Raw genomic sequence first — 24,800 nt, 5'->3', positions numbered from 1 at the left:
ATTTTTGGCATAAATTAATGACAGTGTGGTGCAAATTAAGAGGAAATGTCTAGTACAGACTAGTTATTGCATACTTACTCAATACTTTTGCCTGCTTATTTTTCTTTGAAGAGCATTTGGCACTGGGCACTGTCAGGCTATTGGAGCAGGAAGCCTGTTGGTCTTATCTAGGATGTCAATTCCTAATTTTCTTCTAAGAAATAAGAAATAAGAAAATTCTTCTTCTTTCTTTAGAAAAGACAGAAGTATCTAATATAGTAAACACACAAATAATTATTCCAGAGCAGTTATTGTAGGGTTAGCAAAACAGATAACTTGACATGCTTATAAAATCTGTATAAATATAGCCAAGTATGTAAACTGTAACATTTCTCATTTGAAAGTAATAGAAATGCAAACTGATTTCACAGAAGGCATACAAAATAGTTTTTTTCTGCAAAATTGTTTTGTTATTGTGAAGCATCAATGTGATAATGCCACGAGAAAAAGCAAGCATCTTGCTGTTGCTTTGTTCTAAGAAGATAGGGGGTTTCCCAGTACCAGACCTGCTCAGGTTAATGTACAGCTGTACTGGGTTGTGTGGCAAGGTTTTAGTAGCAGGGAGGGTTACAGGAGTGGCTTCAGTGAGAAGCTGCTGGAAGCTTCCCCAGTGTCCGACAGAGCCAATGCCAGCCAGCTCTCAGATGGACCCGCTGCCGGCCAAGGCTGAGCCCATCAGCGACAGTGATAGCGCCTCTGGGAGAACATATTTGAGAAGGAAAAAAAGTTGTGGGGCACACAGAAACGGCAGCCGAAGAGAGGAGTGAGAACACGTAAGAGAAACAACCATGCAGACAGTGAAGGTCAGTGAAGAAGGAGAGGAGGAGGTGCACCAAGCACCGGAGCAGAGATTCCCCTGCAGCCTGTGGGGAAGACCCTGGTGAGGCAGGCTGTCCCCCTACAGCCCATGGAGGTCCACGGTGGAGCAGATATCCACCTGCAGCCTGTGGAGGACCCCACGCTGGAGCAGGTGGATGCCCGAAGGAGGCTGCGATCCCATGGAAGCCTGCACTGGAGCAGGCTCCTGGCAGGACCTGCAGATCTGTGGAGAGAGGAGCCCACGGAGCAGGTTTTCTGGCAGGACTTGTGACCCTGTGGGGGACCCACGCTGGAGCAGTCTGTGCCTGAAGGACTGCATGCCATAGTTCATGAAGAACTGCAGCCAGGGGGAAGGACTCACGTTGGAGAAGTTCGTGGAGGACTGTCTCCCGTGGGAGGGACCCCATGCTGAAGCAGGGGAAGAACATGATGAGTCCTGTCCCTGAAGAGGATGAAGCAGCAGAGATAACATGTGATGAACTGACTGTAAACCCCATTCCCCATCCCCCTGTGCTGCTTGGGGGGGAGTGAAGTTGTGCCCAGGAAGAAGGGAGGCGTGGAGGGAAGGTGTTTGAGATTTGATTTTATTTCTTATTACCCTACTTTGGTTGATTGGTAATAAATTGAGTTAAATTTCCCCAAGTTGAGTCTGTTTTACCTGTGACAGTAATTAGTGAGTGATCTCTCCTGTCCTTATCTCAACTCATGAGGCCTTTGTTATATTTTCTCTCCCCTGTCCAGCTGAGGCAGGGAGGGGAGTGATAGAACAGCTTTGGTGGGCACCTGGTATCCAGCCAGGATCAGCCCACCACAACAGCTCTATTATTTCTAATAATAGCTGTTTAGGTCTTTGACTATCTTCCAGACACAGCTCTTGCATTAAACCAGAAAACATTCACCTGATCAACTTCACATAGACTCTGTCTTCACGGACATACCCTCTAGCTCTCAAACTTGAACTCCTTTTTTAAGTATACTAAATTCTGCTTTGGTGGAATACCATTTATCTTATATTCAGCTGTGAACTGACTTTCATGAGAACACAAGGTAATTTAAGAGCTATTACTGCTCAGGGCTTGAATCCTGACTACTTTTACATGTACACAGAATGATGTGAGGACTCAGGTTTCACATCCTGGCACAGTGATCCCAGAGGGCCAGAGCTTAAACTCTGGAAGCCAAATTTCAATTGAGGTCAGTACAGGTAGATCACAGGAAAGTACCTTCTGGAGGTTGAAAATAGATTTAAATGGCTGATGAAGAAGTAAAAATATAATCTCTCAGATTGCTGCTGGACTCTGACTTCAACTATTTTCTGCAGTTGAGAGTTCTCCTGGTGCTCATACAAAATGAGATGAATAACTGAACAGATAAACTCACAGACTATGAATTAATGTGATTTATTTTATGAGGGGTAACATTGACTCTTAGAAGCAAGTGCAAGAGTTAAACTGGACAGTGGAGAGCTTAGGAGTCCAGTTCTTTTCCCTGGCAGTTGAGTCTTGTGTATCAGAATGTAAGCATTCACTCTAAATAAATTTTCTCTAGCTCTTGCTACAAAATCCTGTCAAACACAAATAAACAATGAAATAATATATTTTAAAGGTGAATAGGAAGAGCCCAATGGATCCCAGTGCATTAGGATTCATTGGCCTGGTGTCGTGGTTTAACTCCAGCCAGCAACTAAGCGCCACGCAGCCACTCACTCACTTCCCCCATCCAGTGGGATGGGGGAGGAAATCGGGAAAAAAGGTAAAACTTCTGGGTTGCGATAAGAACGGTTTAATAGAGCAGAAAAGAAGAAACTATAATGATAATGATAACACTAATAAAATGACAACAGTAGTAATGAAAGGATTGGAATGTACAAATGATGCACAGGGCAATAGCTCACCACCCGCCGACCGACACCCCGCCAGTCCCCGAGCAGCGATTCCCTGCCCCCCCCCCCCCCCCACTTCCCAGTTCCTAAGCTAGATGGGACGTCCCATGGTATGGAATACACCGTTGGCCAGTTTGGGTCAGGTGCCTTGGTTGTGTCCTGTGCCAACTTCTTGTGCCCTGGCTGGGCATGAGAAGCTGAAAAATCCTTGACTATAGTCTAAACAATACTGAGCACCAACTGAAAACATCAGTGTTATCAACATTCTTCGCATGCTGAACTCAAAACATGGCACTGTACCAGCTACTAGGAAGACAGTTAGTTCTATCCCAGCTGAAACCAGGACAGTATCCACCCCTTATTCTATACCATTGACGTCATGCTCAGTTCCCATACCTTTAGTTACATCCTGATTAATCATCACCACCTTTCCAGTCCTTTAAGACATATGAACAATGAGAGATATATATATATACACACACAGAGATATTATTCCTTTAGTTCATGAGTTATGTTCATAAAACATTTGTTGAGTTCAATTAGTTTCCGACTCTGGGCTCCATGTGTCATACCAGTCTGTCTGGGCAGGAGGAATGGTGCAAAGTCCTCTCAGTCGGTACAGCAGAATTGGGCTTCAGTGCGGTGTGACGAGCAGCTGACATTTGACGTAGCAGGAGGATGGTGTGCACCGTTGGATCGTTGCATGCTGGAGTCAGTTCTGGTTCCATCACTATTGCGTTTTGCTCAGTTTTATCGCAGTTCTTTCTTGCTATAGTACTATGGATATAGCATATAACAATTATAATAATGATAACATACAGTAGCAGGGTTATATAGCAACTAATATCATACAGTTTAATTTTGGCTATTTTCACCTAAAATCAAATCCCCTTGAGGCACACATCGGACTTCTCCATCTTTTCGCATCACCCACCAAGTGCACCCAGGCCCTTGAGCAAAAGCAATCCCACGAATGGGTTTACCATTGCCTGAGGCAGGAGTAACCCAGACTGTTTTCCCTAACATATTTTTCATGTGCACTACAGGGACTTTATCCCCTTCTACAGTATGTAAAAATTCTGATTGGGCAGGGGCACTCCGATTGGCAGATCCTCTGGTGTTGATTAACCAGGTGGCTTTTGCTAAATGTGTATCCCAATGTTTGAAAGTTCCACCCCCCATTGCTTTCAATGTAGTCTTTAACAGTCCATTGTATCGCTCGATTTTCCCAGAGGCTGGTGCATGATAGGGAATATGATACACCCACTCAATGCCATGCTCTTTGGCCCAGGTGTCTATGAGGTTGTTTCGGAAATGAGTCCCATTGTCTGACTCGATTCTTTCTGGGGTGCCATGTCGCCACAAGACCTGCTTCTCAAGGCCCAGGATAGTGTTCTGGGCAGTGGCATGGGGTACAGAATATGTTTCCAGCCATCCGGTGGTTGCTTCCACCATTGTCAGTACATAGCGCTTGCCTTGGCGAGTTTGTGGGAGGGTGATATAGTCAATCTGCCAGGCTTCCCCAAATTTATATTTCAGCCATCGCCCTCCATACCACAGGGGCTTTAACCGCTTGGCTTGCTTAATTGCAGCACATGTTTCACATTCATGGATAACCTGCGCGATAGTGTCCATGGTCAGGTCCACCCCTCGATCTCGAGCCCATCTATATGTTGCATCTCTTCCCTGATGGCCTGAAGTATCATGGGCCCACCAAGCCATAAATAGCTCACCCTTATGTTGCCAGTTCAGGTCCACCTGAGCCACTTCAATCTTGGCAGCCTGATCCACCTGTTCGTTGTTTCGATGTTCCTCAGTGGCCCGACCCTTGGGTATGTGAGCATGTACATGACGTACTTTTACAACCAGATTCTCTAGCCGGGACACAATATCTTGCCAGAGTGTGGCAGCCCAAATGGGTTTACCTCTGCGCTGCCAGTTGCTCTGCTTCCATTGCTGTAGCCACCCCCACAGGGCATTTGCCACCATCCATGAGTCAGTATAGAGATAGAGCACTGGCCACTTTTCTCTTTCAGCAATGTCTAATGCTAACTGGATGGCTTTCACCTCTGCAAACTGACTCGATTCACCTTCTCCTTCAGCAGTTTCTGCGACTTGTCGTGTAGGACTATATACAGCAGCTTTCCACCTTCGATGCTTTCCCACAATGCGACAGGACCCATCAGTGAACAGGGCATATTGCCTCTCATTTTCTGGCAGTTTATTATACAGCGGGGCTTCTTCAGCACGCGCCACCTCCTCCTCTGGTGACATTCCGAAATCTTTGCCTTCTGGCCAGTCCGTGATCACTTCTAAAATTCCTGGGCGACTGGGGTTTCCTATGCGAGCCCATTGTGTGATGAGTGCGATCCAGTTACTCCACGTGGCGTCAGTCGCGTGATGTGTAGAGGAGACCCTCCCTTTGAACATCCAGCCCAGCACTGGCAGTCGGGGTGCTAAGAGGAGCTGTGTCTCAGTACCAACCACTTCTGAGGTGGCTCGAACTCCTTCATACACTGCCAGTATCTCTTTTTCAGTTGGAGTATAGCGATCCTCGGATCCTCGATATCCTCGACTCCAAAACCCCAGGGGTCGGCCTTGGGTTTCCCCAGGTGCTTTCTGCCAGAGGCTCCAGGTAGGGCCATTCACCCCAGCTGCAGTGTAGAGCACAGTTTTAACATCTTGTCCTGTCCGGACTGGTCCAAGAGCTACGGCATGAACAATCTCCCGTTTAATTTGTTCGAAGGCTTGTTGTTGTTCAGGGCCCCATTTAAAATCATTCTTCTTCCTGGTCACTTGATAGAGAGGGCTTACAATCAAACTGTAATTTGGAATATGCATTCTCCAAAACCCCACGACACCTAAGAAGGCCTGTGTGTCCTTTTTATTAGTTGGGGGAGACATAGCTGCTATTTTGTTAATCACGTCCATTGGGATCTGACGACGTCCATCTTGCCATTTTATTCCCAAAAACTGGATCTCCAGTGCAGGTCCCTTGACCTTACTTTCCTTTATGGCGAAACCGGCTTTCAGAAGGATTTGGATTATTTTCTTCCCTTTCTCAAAGACTTCTTCTGCTGTGTTGCCCCATACAATGATGTCATCAATGTATTGCAGGTGTTCCGGAGCTTCACCTTTTTCCAGTGCAGTCTGGATTAGTCCATGGCAAATGGTGGGGCTGTGTTTCCACCCCTGGGGCAATCGATTCCAAGTGTACTGGACACCCCTCCAAGTAAAGGCAAATTGTGGACGACACTCTGCTGCCAGAGGGATTGAGAAAAATGCATTAGCAATGTCAATGATGGCATACCACTTGGCTGCCTTTGACTCTAACTCGTATTGAAGTTCCAGCATATCTGGAACGGCAGCACTCAGCGGTGGGGTAACTTCATTCAGGCCGCGATAGTCAACAGTTAATCTCCATTCCCCATTAGACTTCCGCACTGGCCATATGGGACTATTAAAGGGTGAGCGAGTTTTGCTGATCACTCCTTGGCTCTCCAGTTGGCGAATCAATTTGTGGATGGGAATCAGAGAGTCTCGGTTGGTGCGATATTGCCGCCGGTGCACCGTTGTGGTAGCAATTGGCACTTGTTTTTCTTCAACCTTCAGCAACCCCACAGTCGAAGGGTCTTGAGAGAGACCAGGCAGGGTAGACAACTGTTCAGTGCCCTCCGTCTCCAAGGCAGCTATACCGAAAGCCCATCGATACCCCTTCGGGTCCTTAAAATACCCCCTCCTGAGATAGTCTATGCCAAGGATACACGGAGCCTCTGGACCAGTCACAATGGGGTGTTTTTGCCATTCATTCCCAGTTAGGCTTACTTCAGCTTCCAATACAGTTAACTCTTGAGATCCCCCTGTCACACCAGAAATACAGATGGATTCTGTCCCGTTATAACTTGATGGTATTAGAGTGCACTGTGCACCGGTGTCTACTAGAGCCTTATACTCCTGTGGGTCTGACGCGCCAGGCCATCGAATCCACACTGTCCAATAAACCCGGTTATCCCTTTCCTCCACCTGGCTGGAGGCAGGGCCCCTCTAATTCTGGTTAGAGTATTCAGTATTCACTTCTCGTAGAATTGGCTCAGAAGTCCCTTCAAGAGGATCGGAAATAAAGTCAGCCCTTCTACTCTGTTTGGAAACTGGAGCGGCATTTTTCCTGGTAGAATCCCCTTTTGTGGGGGTTTTTCCTCGCAGTTCACGTACCCGTGCATTTAGGACCGAGGTAGGTTTTCCGTCCCATTTCCTCATGTCCTCTCCCTGATCACATAGGTAAAACCACAGGGCACCTCGTGGTGTGTACCTTCTATATTCTCTCTCTTGGGCAGAAGACCGCTCACTCCTAATAGCTGAGATATTGGTCCTTCCAGGTGGGGAATAGGACATATCCTTTTTGAATTGCTGGAAATCCTCGGACAGCTTCTCCACAGCTGAAATGCAGGCTTGTAGGGAGGAGGAGAGATTTTCTTCGTATTGACGCAGCTGGCGAGCCACTTCCTCCACTGTTGGTGCCTCTTCATCCTTCCAGGACATTACTGCCAATGCGTTGGCATAGGACGATGGTGCGCTCCGTACAAACTTCCGCCACATGGGTCGTGTGCATTGGACTTCGTCTGGGTCTTTGGGTAACTGTTGGTTGTCCGGGTCATGATGAATCGCCTCTAGCACGGCTAATTCCCTCAGATATTGAATACCTTTTTCCATGGTGGTCCACTTACTTGATTGACATATAACATCTTCCTTAAAGGGGTACCATTCCTTCACACTTGACAGGAGTCGCCTCCAGAGGCTGATGGCTTGTGTCCCTCTTCCAAGTGCCTTGTCAATGCCACCTTCCCTGGCAAGTGATCCCAGCTGCTTGGCTTCCCTACCTTCTAATTCCAAGCTATTAGCCCCATTGTCCCAGCATCGGAGGAGCCAGGTGATAATATGCTCACCTACACGGCGGCCAAAATCTTTTCGCAAATCCCGCAGCTCACTCAAGGATAGGGACTGGGTTATTACCTCTGGTTCTGCCTCTTCCTCCGGTTCCCGTGATGACCCTGGTTCACCATTGTCCTTTGCTAAGCGAACTGATTTTTTTGTATATTTCCTTTTCTGTACGGGGGCAACCGATACTGGTCCAGGTTGGTCCTCTGGTTCAGTTGCAGTATCGCTCGCCGGGTTCTGGATAACCGCAGTGTCTGTCGCCGAGGTTTGGGTAGCAGCAGTGCTCCTTGCTAGGCCTGGAGGGGCCGCAGCGCCCATTGTTGAGGTTTGGGTGGCTGTGGTGGTCATCGTTTCGTTGTTAGGTCTAGAGACTTTCTCTTCCCCTTGAGGGTACTGAGTAGTGTCGAACAGGGCTCGATAGGCATGGGCCAGGCCCCAGCATGTTGCAGTGATTTGTATCTCTCTGGAGCTGCCGGGGTGACAGCATACCTTTTCCAAATATTTTACTAGTTCTTCTGGATCCCGCACTTGTTCAGGGGTGAATTTCCAAAACATTGGAGGTGCCCAATTTTCTAGGTACTTGCCCATACTACCCCACACACCCTGCCACTCATAATTATCTAGCCTTGGGGCACATCTCTGGGTGATCTTCTTAAATAGCTGTTTAACCTTAAACGAGAGCTGAACCACATTCAGAAGTATGCTAATTCCTAGCAGTAGGGCTAGGACTGTGCTAGTCCCAACACCCCAGGAATATTCAAATTTCCCAAAATTCTCCAACACCATTGTAACTGGACTAAAGGAGAAAGGAGAGGGGAAGAAAGATACCCCACCCATAGACTGGTTTTCCATGGAGGAAAGGTAGATGGTATAATTATTAATAATTTCCCACAGGTGGCTCCTGCCATATAAAGGTGACAATGCTAAGTGCAAATACCGGATTAATCCCACAGCCGATGACTTTATCATACCATAAACCAATGTTATACCACACATCAAAGCAAAAATCCACCTCCCACGGATGATAAGCAGTAGAAGAGGAATTATATACAGCAAGCGAGGTGATACATAACAGAGCTTTAAAAGCCAGAGCAACAACTCTAAGAACTCATAAATCAACATAATGAACGCTTGGAACAAATTTGTTTTAACAAGCTCTGGTCAGGTTTGTCGTTATCTCAACCCCTCGAGCCCCACGTTGGGCGCCAAAATGGACTGTTGTGGTTTAACTCCAGCCAGCAACTAAGTACCACGCAGCCACTCACTCACTTCCCCCATCCAGTGGGATGGGGGAGGAAATCGGGAAAAAAGGTAAAACTTCTGGGTTGAGATAAGAACAGTTTAATAGAGCAGAAAAGAAGAAACTATAATGATAATGATAACACTAATAAAATGACAACAGTAGTAATAAAAGGATTGGAATGTACAAATGATGCACAGGGCAATAGCTCACCACCCACCGACTGACACCCAGCCAGTCCCCGAGTGGCAATTCCCCGCCCCTACTTCCCAGTTCCTATACTGGATGGGACGTCCCATGGTATGGAATACACCGTTGGCCAGTTTGGGTCAGGTGCCCTGGCTGTGTCCTGTGCCAACTTCTTGTGCCCTGGCTGGGTATGAGAAGCCGAAAAATCCTTGACTATAGTCTAAACAATACTGAGCACCAACTGAAAACATCAGTGTTATCAACATTCTTCACATGCTGAACTCAAAACACAGCACTGTACCAGCTACTAGGAAGACAGTTAGCTCTATCCCAGCTGAAACCAGGACACCTGGGATAGTGGGGACTGTGTTGATGCAGAATTCAGTTAAGGACCTAGCTCAATGCTGAAGATGGCATAGGGGGAAGTTAGCTGACTAACAGCCTTACACCTGTCTTGATCTGGGAATTTTACTTCTGGTTACATGACTGGCATCACTGTAAAGTACAGACATGCCATGCATCTTCACGGCAGGATCAAACAGGAGTAGGAAGAGTTACGAATTGTGCCCACTTGTAGCAAAGGAGTAGTAACTCCTCTGAAGTTAACTGACCCCTATCAACTGTCAAAATTATGAACTACTTCACTGTCAGTTAAAGGGCACAAAAAAGGAAGCAAACACACTCGAACATCTACATGTTGCCTGGCATCTTGTTTGTTTGATCTTAAATTGTGTTACCTTATTTTGGTGTCATTGCTGGAAATAGATTAGATTGTATCTGCGGCATTGTATCGGGGTTTTTTGCTTTTGCTGAGTACTACTCAGAATCAGATTTTTGAAATATGACATCTGTTTTTCAGGTACAATTTTGAGCACTGCTTCTTCTGCAAGAAAATGATAAAATATACAGATATGCATACAAACCTCAGCTGTATGTGCTAACTGAATACAAACTAAGCACAAATGGGCTTTTACAGATGTAAATTCTATCATTTGCTTGTACAAGTGACAGTGATAAACAACCACAAACCCCAGTGATTTGCATGCACGAAGTTGAAGTTTAGCCCTGAGTGCTTTTTGAGACCTTAAGTGTCATACCCTGTTGACAGCATATTTGACCTGAGAACATCAGCTTTTTAATCAAAACATTTCCTTGCAACTTCAGTTTATTTTCTTTATATCCATTACCATGTCTATTTATTTTTAATCTGTCATCAAAACATCTATCTTTGAATGCTGAACTATTGCTAATGTACTGGCAGGCATTGCTATTCAAGTATGTTTGCCTAATTTTAGGTCTAATCCTACTCATTTTGAAATTACTGGACATCTTTCCATTGGCTTTTCAATTGTACACTCCTTGGGGCAGGGACGTGTCTTCCATTGTTTTTTGTGAGTGCAGTACCAGTGATGGTGTCCAAGAAATAAAAGTAGACAATAAAGTATTCTTTCAAGGAACAAAAGGATGTTCTTTTTGATGCATTCATCTTTCATCTCTCTTGAGTTTGCCATTCAAAGTCAGAAAACTGTTTGCAGGGTTTTTCACTTTCATCAATTTCCTACGTTTTTGCATCTGATAGTCTTCTCATGTATCCTCATTAACTTCCTTCATACTCAGTTGTTCAAGTATCTGTTTTTAACTCTACAATTGTGTGTAGAAATATTAAACAAAAATAAATGTCTTATGTTGCTTTTGGAAAACATATTATATCCACTCAGCAAATGTTTCTTAAAAATTTTTACTAGGGTTTTTTTTTTCCCTATAGCATCCTGCAAAAGCAGAAATAGTGAAAATGTGGCCTTTACATTTAAGGGTATATTGCTAGCTCCACAGTATGAATATACTGAAATTATTTATGGAATTTAAAATTATTTTGGAAAGGAAGAGTTTAGAATTTTGTGTTTCTCCTTGAAAGCCTAGTCCTTCATTCCACCTCGTACTTGTAGTATTGACCTCAAAACAGGTTTATCCTAGGTAAAGACAGCAAAGTCAGACTCTTCCCTGAAGATTAATTAAAGTGGTGAAGTCTATACTGTTTAAATACATACTCTGACTCAGTGGATTCAGCCAGTTGCAGATTAAGTCCTGAATTTGATGGACAAAACTTTAAAACCATAAACTCAAGTCCCAGCAGTTGAATAGAAGAGTAATTGATAATGTACATACTTGCTACCAATTTTTAGTTTTAAGAAGATGTGATGAATAGTATTTGGTCTTATTTATGCTTAAACATACTTTGTTTCTTTAATTTATGCTTAGCACTTTTGGGGGGGTGTGTGGTGTTGTTTTTTTTAAGAAATTTGGTGAATTTAAATGTATTTCCAATCTACAGAAGGAACAAGGAGAGAATGGGGCATATCTCAGCAGGGCCAGAGAGTTAGCAGAAGTTGGAAGAAGTACTCAAATTGAGCAGTATGCATTAATTTAAAAATTAAAAGCAGAAACATTTTAAGAAGGTGGTTTTGTGTATATTGTTTACACAGATACTACCAAATGGATTACTCATTTTTTCAACTTCAAGAAAATTCTCCAGACTTCAGTTTTGACAGTTTTAAACAAAACCAATCACCCCTGCTCAAAACTATATTTGCATATGTATATATGCAGTCTGCTACAAAAAGAAGAAGATGCTATTAGCACATTGAGCCTTTATGCTTCTCTCTACTACAAGGGACAGAAGCATTGAGAAGAGACTGGGAGAGAAAAAAAAAAAAGAAAGCAAGGAAGAAAGGGATCAGTGGAGCTAAACACCTAACTGTTCTGAGTATTCTCCTTACCCCATGGCATGTTGCAGCTCTGAGGATGTTTCTCTAGGATCCCACTGGGCATATCAGAAATAAAGGCACTTAGGAACACTCTATAGCATGGAAAATCAGACAGGAGTTAGTGCTCCTAAGACCTGCACTAGTTCCTACACAAATCTCTGCACTTTACACAGCAGAGCTGTGTGCTGTGGGTGGGCTTCAGGTCAGCTGGTGAAGCAGAAATGCCTAAGGGCTAAACCCATGCATATTCTTGTTGTATCTCCCTGCTAGCGGGCCTTTGAACTTTAGTGGACCAGTCCTTGAACACTGACCCTTGGCTGCCACTGGAGATGTTGTATCCCTTGTAGAGCATTCTCATTCCTTTGTCTGCTCCTGAAAGTTTAACGTCTGGCAATGAAGATTTGGCATCCATTAAGAAGTAATATAGACCAATTCTATTTCTCTTGTTTTAATGCATCTCCCTTTTGTTTTTTTTGTTTCTAACAAGTGATTATTGTGACAGATTACTTTTTTCTCCATCTTCAAAGTTAAGTGAACTCAGTAGAGATTTTCCTTTCCAAAAACCTGAAAACTAGGTCAAATTTTTCATTTTGGCACAGGCCCAGGTTTACCACAGGAACTGAGAAGACTGCAGCACCACCCAGTGAAATACAGATGTTTTCAGATTGTGTGAAACAAATGTCTATGTGGCTGTGCTGCCCACCCATTTGCCTCAGAGCTGTGTTTCCTTTCTTTGAGTCTGCTTGGTTAGGCCTTCTGTCCCACCCAATGAGGTCTTGACTAACTATGAGCCCAGTCCAACTCTCAGAAAAGTCAGCAGAAATAGCTGCTGCTTCTGCCTCACACAGCAATTTTGAGGGCAACAAAGCCTTCCATACACCCTACAGAACAGATAGTTACATGCTCAAATAATGAAACTGCTTTGGAAAGTGAGTGCAGGGTCTGCATGGCCATTGGTCTCTTTGCAATATCTTGGGCAAGGAAAGATGAAGCTCTCGCTGTGGCCAGAATAGTTTTGTTTGTCAGTCATGTAGAATATAAACTATGAGGAGCTATGTTCATGTTTAAAAGTAATGAAGCCTATCAATTCTATTTTGATGGTTTTCTAGAAAAGGAGCTGTAGGAGCTCAAGAGGCAAGGGTTACAGGATTTTTTGTTCCAAAAAAGGAACAGAGATAAGTCTTTAAAAGGCTCAAAAAAAAATCACTCAAGGCTTGAGTTGTGCAGCCATTCTTTGTGATTTCAGTACTTGTAAGCAAAAATGTTAGAATGCAGGGGAGAACTGATATTATAAAAATTGTGGGTGGAAAGCTAGAAGACAAGATGCTTTTGAAAATGCAGCTTGTAATGTATCCATTTTCATGTCGGACCTTGTAGAGAATGGTAGAATTCAAATAGTATTTTCACCTTTTACTCTCTAAGAATATCCACAGCATGTCTTTATATCCCTGTGTAACATAATTCTCTCAGGATAGCATTTATTAAGCATATACAATTATAGACTTTCTGAGACAGAAAATACCTGCATAGATAGATCTTGAAAATTAGAGGAGCCCCCAGGTTACTGAATGTGTGCATACTGGCAGTAAAGCACCTTGGAGAACAGAAGCAGAGATCGATGGCTGGGAAAATGACTCAATGAACATCTGTGTTAGCCACTTTGAAATGTATAGTACAGAGGGAATTATCGATAAGGTCAGAGTCTTCATGAGAAAGCAACTCTGTTTGCAACTCTCAAGCAAGAAATGAAATAGCGTAGAATGCAAGTTGACAGATAGTGTTGAGTGAGACCCCAAGGAGCTTGCATTGACAACAGGAAACCTTTGATTTGAATTGTCTAAGGGTGGGAAAAGGTCAAAATTATTCAAATGTTGAATGCAGTGGGTAGATGAATCCTGAACCAACAGATATGCGAGGCAGCAGAAAGCCAAATGCTCTGTCTCTCATACAACGATAGCTGTGTTTTTATAAATATTGCGTATATCCCGCTAACTTGTAATAGCCATTTTTGTACATTTGACATGCAGCATCTTCAGTTTATCCAGATTAACATAAACATAAATGTGCTTGAGAAAGACCTGAAAATATATTTGAACAAGAATTGTTATGTAAGTAAATATCAATAAATGATTTAGTTTCTGAGCAGTTATCTTAACTATTCATAAGAAAAAGTGACAAATTGCTAAATGAAACAAATGACCAAAAGAAGAGACCATGGAAAGGGCATAAAATTTCTGTTTAATCTGCCACTGAACTACTTTATGATCTTAGGCAAATCATTTAATTTGTGTATGTCTTCCCACCATTTCTAGCCTTATTAATTAGAACTACAGAGGATTCCCCTGCCATGTGGTTTGCACAGTATATTGTACTATCATATGATCATAACCAAGAATAAGAATGCAAAAATGGCACTGTATTCTAGAAGAAGCAATCTTTGACCCTTTCCATCAAATTGTTCCCATACTTGGCCTGTAATTAAATTCAGTGTCATCACTCCCTAATTTTAATTTTTTTTTGGAAACATGAAGAATGTAGTTGGTCTTGAAAGGCTTTCCTTTTGCATTTTAGAATGTCAGTGTCTCTGGAATCTATTTAGTCACCTACACCTGTTTTACAGCACAACCCACAACTGTAAAATATGCAGGAGCATGGAGCATGTGTTAATGAGTTGTAGTATTGATTTCACCAGCAATATTTTAATGCTGTTTCTCTTGAAAAATGAACAATAGGTCTGGGCTCAGAAATTCTTGATGCATGTTGTGTATGGTAATAGACAGTCCATATTCAGTAATGTACTTTATTATTCTATATAGAAGCTAAACTATATGCTGTTTTACCAGAGTAAACATGAGTAAAAGAGCCACACTAATTTTTTTCAATGTGTTGGCACATCTGGAAATCATTCAACACAATGTTGTTTTCCTACGAACAGGGCCTTCCTGATGTGGAATGACTTGCCCTCAATTGAGACTCCTGGTTTCTGCTTCTCAATGCATTGTCTTTCAAGACAGTTGCCATGTGATGCAGGATTCTGGCTCTCCATTCTTCCACCTCAGCTCCAAATACTATTCTGTGACTTAGGTTTTGAATTTGATGTATGTACCAAGTTAGTTGAAGGTACTCAAAACTTTTAACTATGCAATACCAATCAACTGTTCAGCTCTGTGGCATGTTGCATTATTACGGTCTTTAGTCCCACTCTTCTCTGAGTGCTTACCAAAAATAATTTGGGGTAACCTGAGGAACCCGATACTTGTCAGAAGGACCATTTATGAGACTGGAAGGAGGTCATATTTCTTATCTCCTCAGCCTGGCGGTTCGGATTTCATTTTCCTGTTCAATTTATTAGTGCTCTTAGATTTGTAGTTACTGTTTGTATCTCAAAAATATGTTTGGCCTGAAGACCATTATTTCTCTCACAGAAATTTGTGATGATTATTCAGACCTTTACCTTAGCATAACAAAATATGTTCTACTTAGAATTCTCTGGAAATCTATTGAATATCAACAGCTGGGTGGAAACCTGGTTTATGCAGAGAACAACTGGGAGCACACTGTTATGATGAATTATTTGTAATAATTTTATTTTTGCAATAGTATTGTAAATCTTTTGCAGCACAAAAAGGAAAGATGGGGAAAAGAAAAGGAAAAGAAAAGAAAAGAAAAGGAAAAGAAAAGAAAAGAAAAGAAAGGAAAAGAAAAGAAAAGAAAAGAAAAGAAAAGAAAAGAAAAGAAAAGAAAAGAAAAGAAAAGAAAAAAGAAAAAGGAAATTGGAAATTCAGCAGCCAAATACAAATCTTTGTACTGACTTTCATACAATCTAGGGCCTGCCCTTTTCTTCTTATGTATGATCACATTCACTCAAACCATCTAAGAAGTTTGTGTTGGTTTTGGGGGTTAAACTCTTTAGGATTAGGAGTAGAGCTTTCTGAGCCAAGAGCCCCCACCTCTGGAATTAGTTTTTCTTGGTTCTGTGCCAGCGTCCAGCTCCAGTAAGCTTCAGAGCACATGGTGAAATGTTTGTATTTGGGTTAGCTTTTCTCTATTTTTAGATGGCTTGGTTTTGCTTTGAGTTTTATTTTACAGACCTGGAGATGGTATATTGGGAATTGTATTACTCTCCATGGGAAGGTTTCTATGTCATTTATTGGTAATTTTTTAAGTGTGTGTTGCAGTGCCTGAATGAGCAATATTTTTATTTTCACTTTTATCTTGCCGTTTTCCAACCTGTGATACTGGAAGTATTTTGACCCAAACTGGAAAAGCTCTTGAGCACAGAATTTTGTTCCTTGCATGCTTTGTGGTAGGTGGAGGGAGGTGGTGACTGCACAGGCGGACTGACAGCGCAGTGACTTGTCATCTATGTGGGCTTATTGCTTTGCCCTGGGCAATTCTGCAGCAAAGTCCACCTTTGTACATGTTCTGCAGCCATCGTGGCTGTGAAGACAGATCACCCCAAAAGTACCTGTCTGCAGTTAGTACTGCTTTTTGCTAATGAGGCTAAAACTGTAAGAGTATCCAGAATGTTTAAATCATTATACCCCAAAACGTAGAGTATATTCAGATGATTATAAATAAATGATTGTAAGTAGTCTGAAGTATTTGATTATAAACATCAATATTCAGGGCTTGATTGTCTTATTATTTACCTCAATTTTAAACACTGATGCTGATAGTTTCAGTAGAAATGCTCCTTATTTTCAGGAACCTGAGAAGACAGCAGGGCCCGTCAGTACTCGACATGCTTTGAGAATAATACTAAAGGATCTTTAGCGATGTGTATTTTAAAAATACAGCTTTGGTGTGTGACAAAGACTTTTTTTTTCTCTCTATTGCAATATTAGCCCTTGCCCTTTGTCCAAATACATAGTTGCAATAAAATCTGTTCAGGTTCCCACAGTAACAATCCTGTTGGGGAATAACGGAACCCAAGGCGAGGAATAAAAGGGCATCATGTAATACCTGATGGACACCCGCTTCCCGAAACACCCTGGGACAGGTTCTCTCCTGGTGTAAAATAGACCAGCTCCTGAGGATGTGGCCCAGTATCTCTGTGGAGCGGGTAGGTGCTATTGGAGAGGTCAGCACATGCATCAGACAGCTCAGGCATAGATCAGATACGTATCTTGACACTGCAGGCTCTCAGCAGATGCTTCCAGTTAACTCTCAAAGCAGCGGCTCCTCAGGACAATGTGGTGTTATATTTAGAAGTGCAGACTGGTCACCTGATGGTGTCCTGATTTAATAACGATGGGGTCTACGCTCACCATTCATCCCTTCAAAATGAAAAGGGGAATAGCTGAAGACTTGGCTTGGCTCTGGCGCCACTGAGGAAATTCTTGTTTTGGTATAAAACACTCTTAATGAGACTGCATTTTTCCCTACCGTGCCTAACTTCAGTCTGAGAAGGAAGCTAACACGAGGATTGAAAGTCGTGTGCGCACTGCAGTCACGACTGATTTAGCAGCTTACACGCGTTTTTTTTTTTCTTTCCCTTTCTCTTCTTGTATTTGGGTTGATAAGATCGGAGAGCCGGTGGCTGGTACTGATTTAGATTTCCAGCCTGGATTTGCTCTTGTTTTTCTCCTTAACTCCAGTTCTCCTTGTGCAGTGCTGCGTGGCGCTGGCAGCCTGAGAGAGAGGGAGCTCCAGTCACACACATACACTCAGACCACGGCCAGGAGATTAACATCAAGGAGCCCACATTTGCAATAGCGGGTGGTGCTGGGGGGGGGGGGGGGGGGGGGGGAGGCGAGGGGAAAATAAAATAAAAGCAACAATCGGGTAAATGCTCGTCTCTTCTCGCCACCAGCACCTTGCACAGGTCTGAAATCGCTCGGTTTTGCTTTGCTGTATTGCGCTTGCCTGGGATGTGGAGAGGGGAGGGGGAGGGGAGGAAGGGGGAGGTTTAACTTTTACTTGACATTACCGGATTATTGTCCGTTCCCCCGTGTTAAACCCCGGTGGTTTCCCCTTGCCCCCACCCCCTCCCGGGGCTCGGCTCCCTCCAGTTAACTTTGTTCAAAGGGCTGCAGCCAGAAGGGCTTGTCCGGGCCTGGGACATAGATAGCGTAAAGTAAATAACCACCACAATTAGACTGGGGCCGGGAGTTGATCTTCGTGGCGAGAGATCTGCTTAGTTAGCGTTTGCCGTGTCGGGGCGATTGAAGGCCATCGTACCAAGGACACGCGCGCACACGCACACACACGCACACACACACACACACACACACACACACACTCACTCTTACACACACACACACGCTGGATACAAAAGTCTGGAGGATCTAGGGGAGGATTGCAGCCGCTGGATCGGTGCAGCAGCGGCGGCCAGAGCCATGCGTGTCACGGCCTCCTGAGGGGGGAAAAAAGGAAGGAAGGGAAGGGAAGGAAGGAAGGAAGGGAGGAAGAAAAAAAAAAGGCAGAAAGAAGGGAAAAAAGAAAAGAGGGAGAAAGGAGAGCACAGGAAAGACGCGGGGTGGTGGAAAGTGTTTGCCTGCTTTTGTCTCGCAATACAGTGAACTGGAAGATGGAGATGGATGTTAAGGGAGTTTCTCCGTGCCCGGAGCCCATCCCCCCGGCGGCGGGGTCTGGCGGCTGCCCGCACCAGCGCCCGCACCACCGCGATGGGCAGCCCGCGGAGCCGGCCCCCGCCGCCGACAGCGGCCACCCGGAGCGGAGGCACGGCAGCGAGAAAGAGGACAAAAAGGTAGGTAGCTCCGCTCCGCTCCGCCGCCGGCCGGCCGGAGGGGCCGGCTGCCCGGGGCCGCGCTCGGCGGGGCGGGCGGGCGGGTCCGGGTCCGGGTCCGGGTCCGCGCCCGCGCCCGCGCCCGCTCCCGCGCCCGCTCCCGCGCCCGGCCGCGGCCGCGCCGCCGCGGGCAGCCCCGGCCCCGCGCCGCCCTTTGTCAGCGCGGCGGCGGGAGGCGGGGGGGGCCGGCGGCGGAGGTTGTCTGAGGACACGGGGGCGGCGGGGCGGGGAGGCGCGGGGCCGCCGCCGCGGGGCCCGGGGCGGCGGGCATTGTTCCGCTCGCCCTGCGGGAGCGGCGCCGCGGGCGGCGGCCCAGGTGCCTCCGCGAAAGTTTACCTCACTTCGAGGGGCCAGTGCCGGCAGGGCCGCCGCTCCCCGCGCCGCCCCTCGCCGCCCCTCGCCTCGCCTCGCCTCGCCTCGCCTCCCCTTCGCCTCGCTGCCCGTCGCCGCCCCTCGCCTCGGTTTTCGGCCGGCGGCGAGGGGCGAGCCACCTGGGGGACGGAGCCCGGGCGCCGTGTCCCTCCAGCCAGCCCTGCTGTGTCATTGCGGACCGGGGGACGGCTGCTCGCTGCCGAGTGAGAACCTGTGGGGGACGGAGTTCAACGAGAAATGGGTCAGATCGCATCCGCTAGTGCGGCTCTGTCAGCTGCTGGGAGAATCGGAAAGTAGGAAGGATGGGGTAGAGAAAGGTTGCCATTAAGATAATGTCAGCGGAGTGCATTGATCAGTGCTTTTGTCTGTGGGCACTGTCTTCATTCCCATTCATTTGTCTCGCCGTGGGTTTACCAAACCGAAGCCGACGGATTCTGCCGTGTCTGTAGGTCTGTAGCAGGCAGAGACCGATAAATTAAGCCTTAAGTTTCATCGTGATACGGTGATTGTTGCAAGGGGTGATCCGTGTGTGCTAGACCGTAAAACACATCCGTTTTATATCTTATTGAAATCCGAGTAATTCTCTGAATGGACAGATACCCCAAACCAAATTGTAATCCTAGCGTAAACGGAAAAAAAGAAACCTTGCCGTGTACTGGATTTGAGCCCTGTTTCTTCAACTAGTTTTACTATAGTTTGGTTTTGTTACAAATGTGTAAGAGAAGAGTAGCACAATGAAGGAATGTAAACCAGCAGTGCAATAAATTAATGCAACGACTATGTTGCACCATATATTTGCATGACTGGAGTTGCAATTTTCGTGAGAAATATAAGGTATTTTGAAAAAAAAAAAAAGGTATCTCTAACTGGAGATCCCGAGTTTGTAGTATTTACCTCCTACACGTTTAGGTTTGTTACTGTTTGGTAAAATTATCCTATTGTTCTAATTAAAAGAGAGTATTAACGACTGATCATTTGAACAGGGCCTGTACAGTTATAATAAGGGCTTTATACAAGGGCTTTATTTTTGAAACTATAACTGGTGGTTTACATATTGTGATAGATGAATGCAGAATTTCATCTCCGTTGAGTTAATGAATATTTCATTCTGTCGCGACTGCGTGTTGCTGTAGGTAGCTAAATGATTTGTGTGTGTGTGATTGTTTCTAGGATCCCTTTCCCTGCATCGTGTTACTTACTGGAACTTAAAGTGCTTTTATGCTTTTATTTCAAAATAATTAAAATGTAGAGCCAAGGTTGCCATTTACACATGAGTTGGTTGTGCCAGTGCCTTCAGCATTTAAAAACCCTGCCATCAGCAGAAATCCATGCTCAGTAGTTACTTTCTGATGTGCCACGCTGTCTAATGTTTTACCGATCATGGACACAAGGAAGGCAAACAAGGTATGATTGAAGGTGAATGAACACCAGAGAAAGCCTGATTCTCCGTGGTGTGGCTCATTAATGTGTTTAGATAACTCAGTATTGCACTGTTTTATTCTGTATTTGCCAGCATTTTTTGGACATAGAAACAAAAGAAGTAATACCCTTTCTTTGTCCTGGTTGTAGCCATGCTAAAGTACTGCGATATATTCCTTTTTCTTAATACACTATCAAGTTTTGCAGGCTTGCCATTGCCAAGGTGGTTGCAACGACTAGCTTGTATTTTTGGGAAGTGCTGTGATTTTTCAAACCTCCCTAAATGTATGTATCTTTTCAGGATGCTGTCCCAGGACAACTTATTAGTCCCAGTACTTCTTATTAGTGCAGAAGTACTTCAGTTATCTGGTAAAACAGTGGCACCAGAAATGTGATGAGAAGGCGAAAACCCATTAAAGCAATAGTAAAATCCAACGCTACTGTGAAAAAAACACTCCAACCACAAAATAAAACCCGAGTATTGCCGGAAACTTCATTAAGAACTTTCTAAATGGCTTGAAATAACAGTACCATTGTTTATTTGACCCTTAAACAAATGTCAGAGGCACACTGATACATCCTAGAAGTGTAAGCACTCTACGTGGAATTGTAAAGGACATTAGAAGCTGATTTCCTGACACCTGTATACTTATGAGTAACTGAGTGTTAAGATTTTACAACATCTCATGTTTCAGGCCTTGCTTTTGGGGATCAAAAGTCCTATATTTTATCATTGAGCTCCATTTCCACTGGAGGTAAAAAGAGTTTTGCTTCCATCTAAATGGAGCTGGGTCGAATTTACGCTCTAATAAAGCTATTTTTTATCACTGCCTCCAAAAGGAACATTGCTTAATTAACCAAAGAAAGAATTTTCCTAATTCTATGGAATTTCAGTAGAAGGTAATACCATAGTGTCAATTATATGGATATTGGAGGTTTTTTCTGCTCTATGTTCATTTTTTATTTGTCTTTGAACTTCAATAAAATTGTGAAACGTGTGCATAACTTGAAATATATCCCACTGTCTTCAGCTTGGATGCTGACATGCTGAAGTGTATGCTTAAGTGCTTTGTTGGAGGAAGACCTAGGTTGCCTCCCATATATCCTTCTGCGTCGTAACCATCTCTGACCAAGAGAAATTGTGAAGATTGACTTTATAATTTATTAACTATACAGTACTTGGTGCTTTAAAGTATAGTTGCCATTTAGGTGGGAGAAAATTAAGCAGAAATATTAGAGTGTAAGATTTAGAAGATGGTTGACTCCATAAGGATACTATTTTTTCTCTTAAAGCAAAACACATCAGAAAATATTTTTCAACACTCCTACAATGTTTTCTGTTATTTTAGTTAAAAGCTTGTAGGTCTAACCCTATATACAGCAGCACGTTGACATTCTCCAGTATGGCAAAGTGGGTGACTGGGGGAGAGAACAACATGCAATCCTGGCTGTTTATTGCCAGCTGGAGGTGCAACTGATGCCTGTGACAGGTTGTGTGGGTGGGTCGTCACACCGTCTTGCCATTCCATGACTTGGTGCAAAGGGACGCAGGCCCATAAATTTTACCAAGGATTCTTTCCAGCTGATATTGGAACGATAGCATCTTTGCAAGGATCTGTGCAGGGAGCACTTTGAGAGTTGAAGGCAGCTGTGCAATTCCTTTGCAGATTAGTGACTGTGTGTGGCATTTGTCACAGCTGACGTTATGACCAGAATTTTTCCAAGGGTGGTACCCTGAGTTAGGACTTTCAGGCCCTTAGCTACAGCCGGTGTGTTGCAGTGTTTCCATTTTCCAAAGTACTGTGCAGCCCCTAAGTCCTCCAAAAGTTGGTCCTAGGTATGGATTTGGTAATGTGGCATTGCATACCCAAGTAAGAGCGTTTATTTTGCTTTCCACTGAGGAAAACCTCTGTATGTCTGAGGTTTGCACAAATCATTTAGCACAAATGATTTACAAGCACACCCAGAGCTTTCACTTTATACCTACATTCCAGATACAAAGGCCCCTGTGAAATAGCTCCAAGGTGAAGAACTTTCTGTGTATTTACATGGAAATGAGCACACCAAGGTTACAGCACAAGCAAGCCTATCTGGGCTGGGTACATTGTATTCTGGTTCAAAAACAATTCGCCAGTGTTCAATATAAGAGTTCTGAAGTGATTTGTGGGCTTATCGGTATGTCATTTCCCAGAATTCTCGTCTGTGATATCGCTGTGCGAGAGTGGTACCCAGGTGTGAGCTTCTAGAGAGGAAAAGCTGAGTGCTTTGGGGAAAGGCACTTGGTATTAACTTGGGAATTCTGTTCTACTGTACACGTGATCTGATCTAATTGTCAGTCTCTGAAAGCCTTCCACTAGTGTATTTACAGGACTACTGCTATCAACAATACGGTGGTTGTTCAGTCATCCTCCACAAGTGGTAGGTCAGGAAGAGTGGAATACTATTCAGGGGCAATTCTTTTTTAATAATTTCTCTTATGTATTTAGTTTTGTTTGAAAAGCCATATGTTACTGTGTGTTTACATTTAGAGAAGGCCTAAGAAATGCAGTTTATGCTTGTAGCAGATGGTGGGAAGTTTCTTTTGGGGGGCAGATCACTCCAGTTTCAGGTCAGATGTGCTTATCTTACCTTAGGCAGTTCCATTGTGCATGGGAGAGTAGTTATCAACCACTGTCTTTCTCCTGGAGGTTTAGGTGTTTTTTCAGATAACCTGGACCCAGCCCCTGGAGCAACTTGAAGTTAAGATCCAAAAGTTGAAACCAAAATCAGTAGTGGATAAGGGGAAAAAGTCTGGAGTGTGTGGGACAAAGAAAGCAGAGATAGAAAACACTACCAGTTGCTGATGGTAGCAGCTTCTGCTGATAATCATATAAAATGCAACACCTTGTATTAGCAGGAGTTTCCAAGTATTGAAGGCTTTGTGCCAGGTGTACAATGGGCTGTAGTCCTGCCAGGATGTAATGCAGGCATGAACAGCCAAGGTCAGGCCATTGTCTGCCTGGATGGACAAATTCTTAGCCACCCAGAGAGGCCAGAAAACGTTACTTGTGACTGTTGCTATTCTGAGAGTTTGAGGTCAGACAGAAATTCCAGTGTATCTTTAAAGTGTGGACAGAGCTGGAAGATAATGGGTCTGCCTCAAACTCATTGCTAAGAATGTTTCAGAAATCATTCCTCAGCGCAGCAACATCAACTCTTGTCTTTTTCAGGTCCACTTTTAAGGACCTATTCTTCATTCTTAAGCTGCTCCTTACCATGCTGTGGTCCATCATGATGTTGGTATTGATCTGCATAGTTCAGTGTCTTCCTGATCAAATGGTCTGAAAAAAAGCTTATTTTGTGCTAGCACCCTGTCCTTCCAGAGTTACCAGAGCCTGATGGCTGCCTGGGTGGTGAGTCTGCCCTAAAGCCACAGACCCAGGACATGCTGAGTCCCTTGTATTCGGATGTTTGTCCTGCAGACTCCCACGTTACAGCTCCAGGGCAGGCTCAGATTCATGGCAGCGTGAGGAAGCTCCCAGATAGGTCTACTTGCAACGGCTGCCCAGAGCCACAGTGCCTGGCAGGTGCCTCTGGAAGGGAGGTTTTGGTCCTTTGTGTTGCTGCTGTGGGCAGCAAAGCTATTAACCATGCCATTAACCTGTCTTGGTGAGTGAGGCCCAAGGGCCATCTGCTTTGAGGAGAATAAATAAAAAATTCAGATTAAAAAAAAAATAAAAAAGAAGAAATTCACTGTGAACTGAAAGCCTTGCTTTGCAGGCAGGTCTACTTCTGCATTTCTATGCATTTGATGTACTCTGCCTCTCACACTTCTCTTGCCTTCTAGTGAGAGAATCCTTAGATGAACCTAGGATTGTGCCTTTATTACAAAAATAAGCAGATGAGAAGAACAGAAGAGAGAAACTGTTAGTACCTCAACTAAAGGCAAGACTAATAAACTCATATTTTATTAGACATCAGAGAATCCAAAAGGAGAAGAGATTTTGGGAATCAAGCATCATAATTTTCATGGCTCCAAAATTACTTTTTATCTCATATTCTGAGAATTCCTTTTACCTTAAGTAGAATAAATAGATGTATTTGCAGGTGGCATACTGAGAATCTGGAATGTGGAGGATAAGGTCCAGCGATGGTTTTATGTTAGAGTTAAAGCATAAAGTTGGAGAAAGAGGAATTGACTTCTGTGCTTTGCCTGTGTCTGTACTAAAACAACATACCTGATAATGCACATGAACGATTCTTTAAAATCTTACCCAATATTAAGACTTTTGAAAGAAGAATACACTATTTAAAGTAGTTTTCCCTTTAAATAAATTGCAGGATAAATGTTTTGGCAAATAGCAAACAGCTGTTTAAATTTTTCAACCAACTGATCAATAAGTGGATGAA

At 44.1% G+C, this 24,800-nt stretch overlaps 1 protein-coding gene and 1 long non-coding RNA gene across 7 annotated transcripts in view; one reads left to right on the top strand and one right to left on the bottom strand.

The window, feature by feature from the left end:
* AZI2 (5-azacytidine induced 2) overlaps positions 1-24,800 on the bottom strand; it is a 1,028,525-nt gene that overhangs the window by 86,442 nt on the left and 917,283 nt on the right. The gene's annotated exons all lie outside the window — the stretch shown is intronic.
* The window catches only part of LOC126038096 (uncharacterized), a 44,334-nt gene continuing 37,843 nt past the window's right edge, over positions 18,310-24,800 (top strand). Inside the window, exon 1 of the long non-coding RNA XR_007505903.1 lies at positions 18,310-18,581. This is a non-coding gene — a long non-coding RNA (uncharacterized LOC126038096). The remainder of the gene's footprint in view (positions 18,582-24,800) is intronic.

This window comes from Accipiter gentilis, chromosome 4 (assembly GCF_929443795.1).
Source record: "Accipiter gentilis chromosome 4, bAccGen1.1, whole genome shotgun sequence".
Classification (NCBI taxonomy): Eukaryota; Metazoa; Chordata; class Aves; order Accipitriformes; family Accipitridae; genus Astur; species Astur gentilis.
This window is presented reverse-complemented; position numbering and strand designations above follow the sequence as displayed.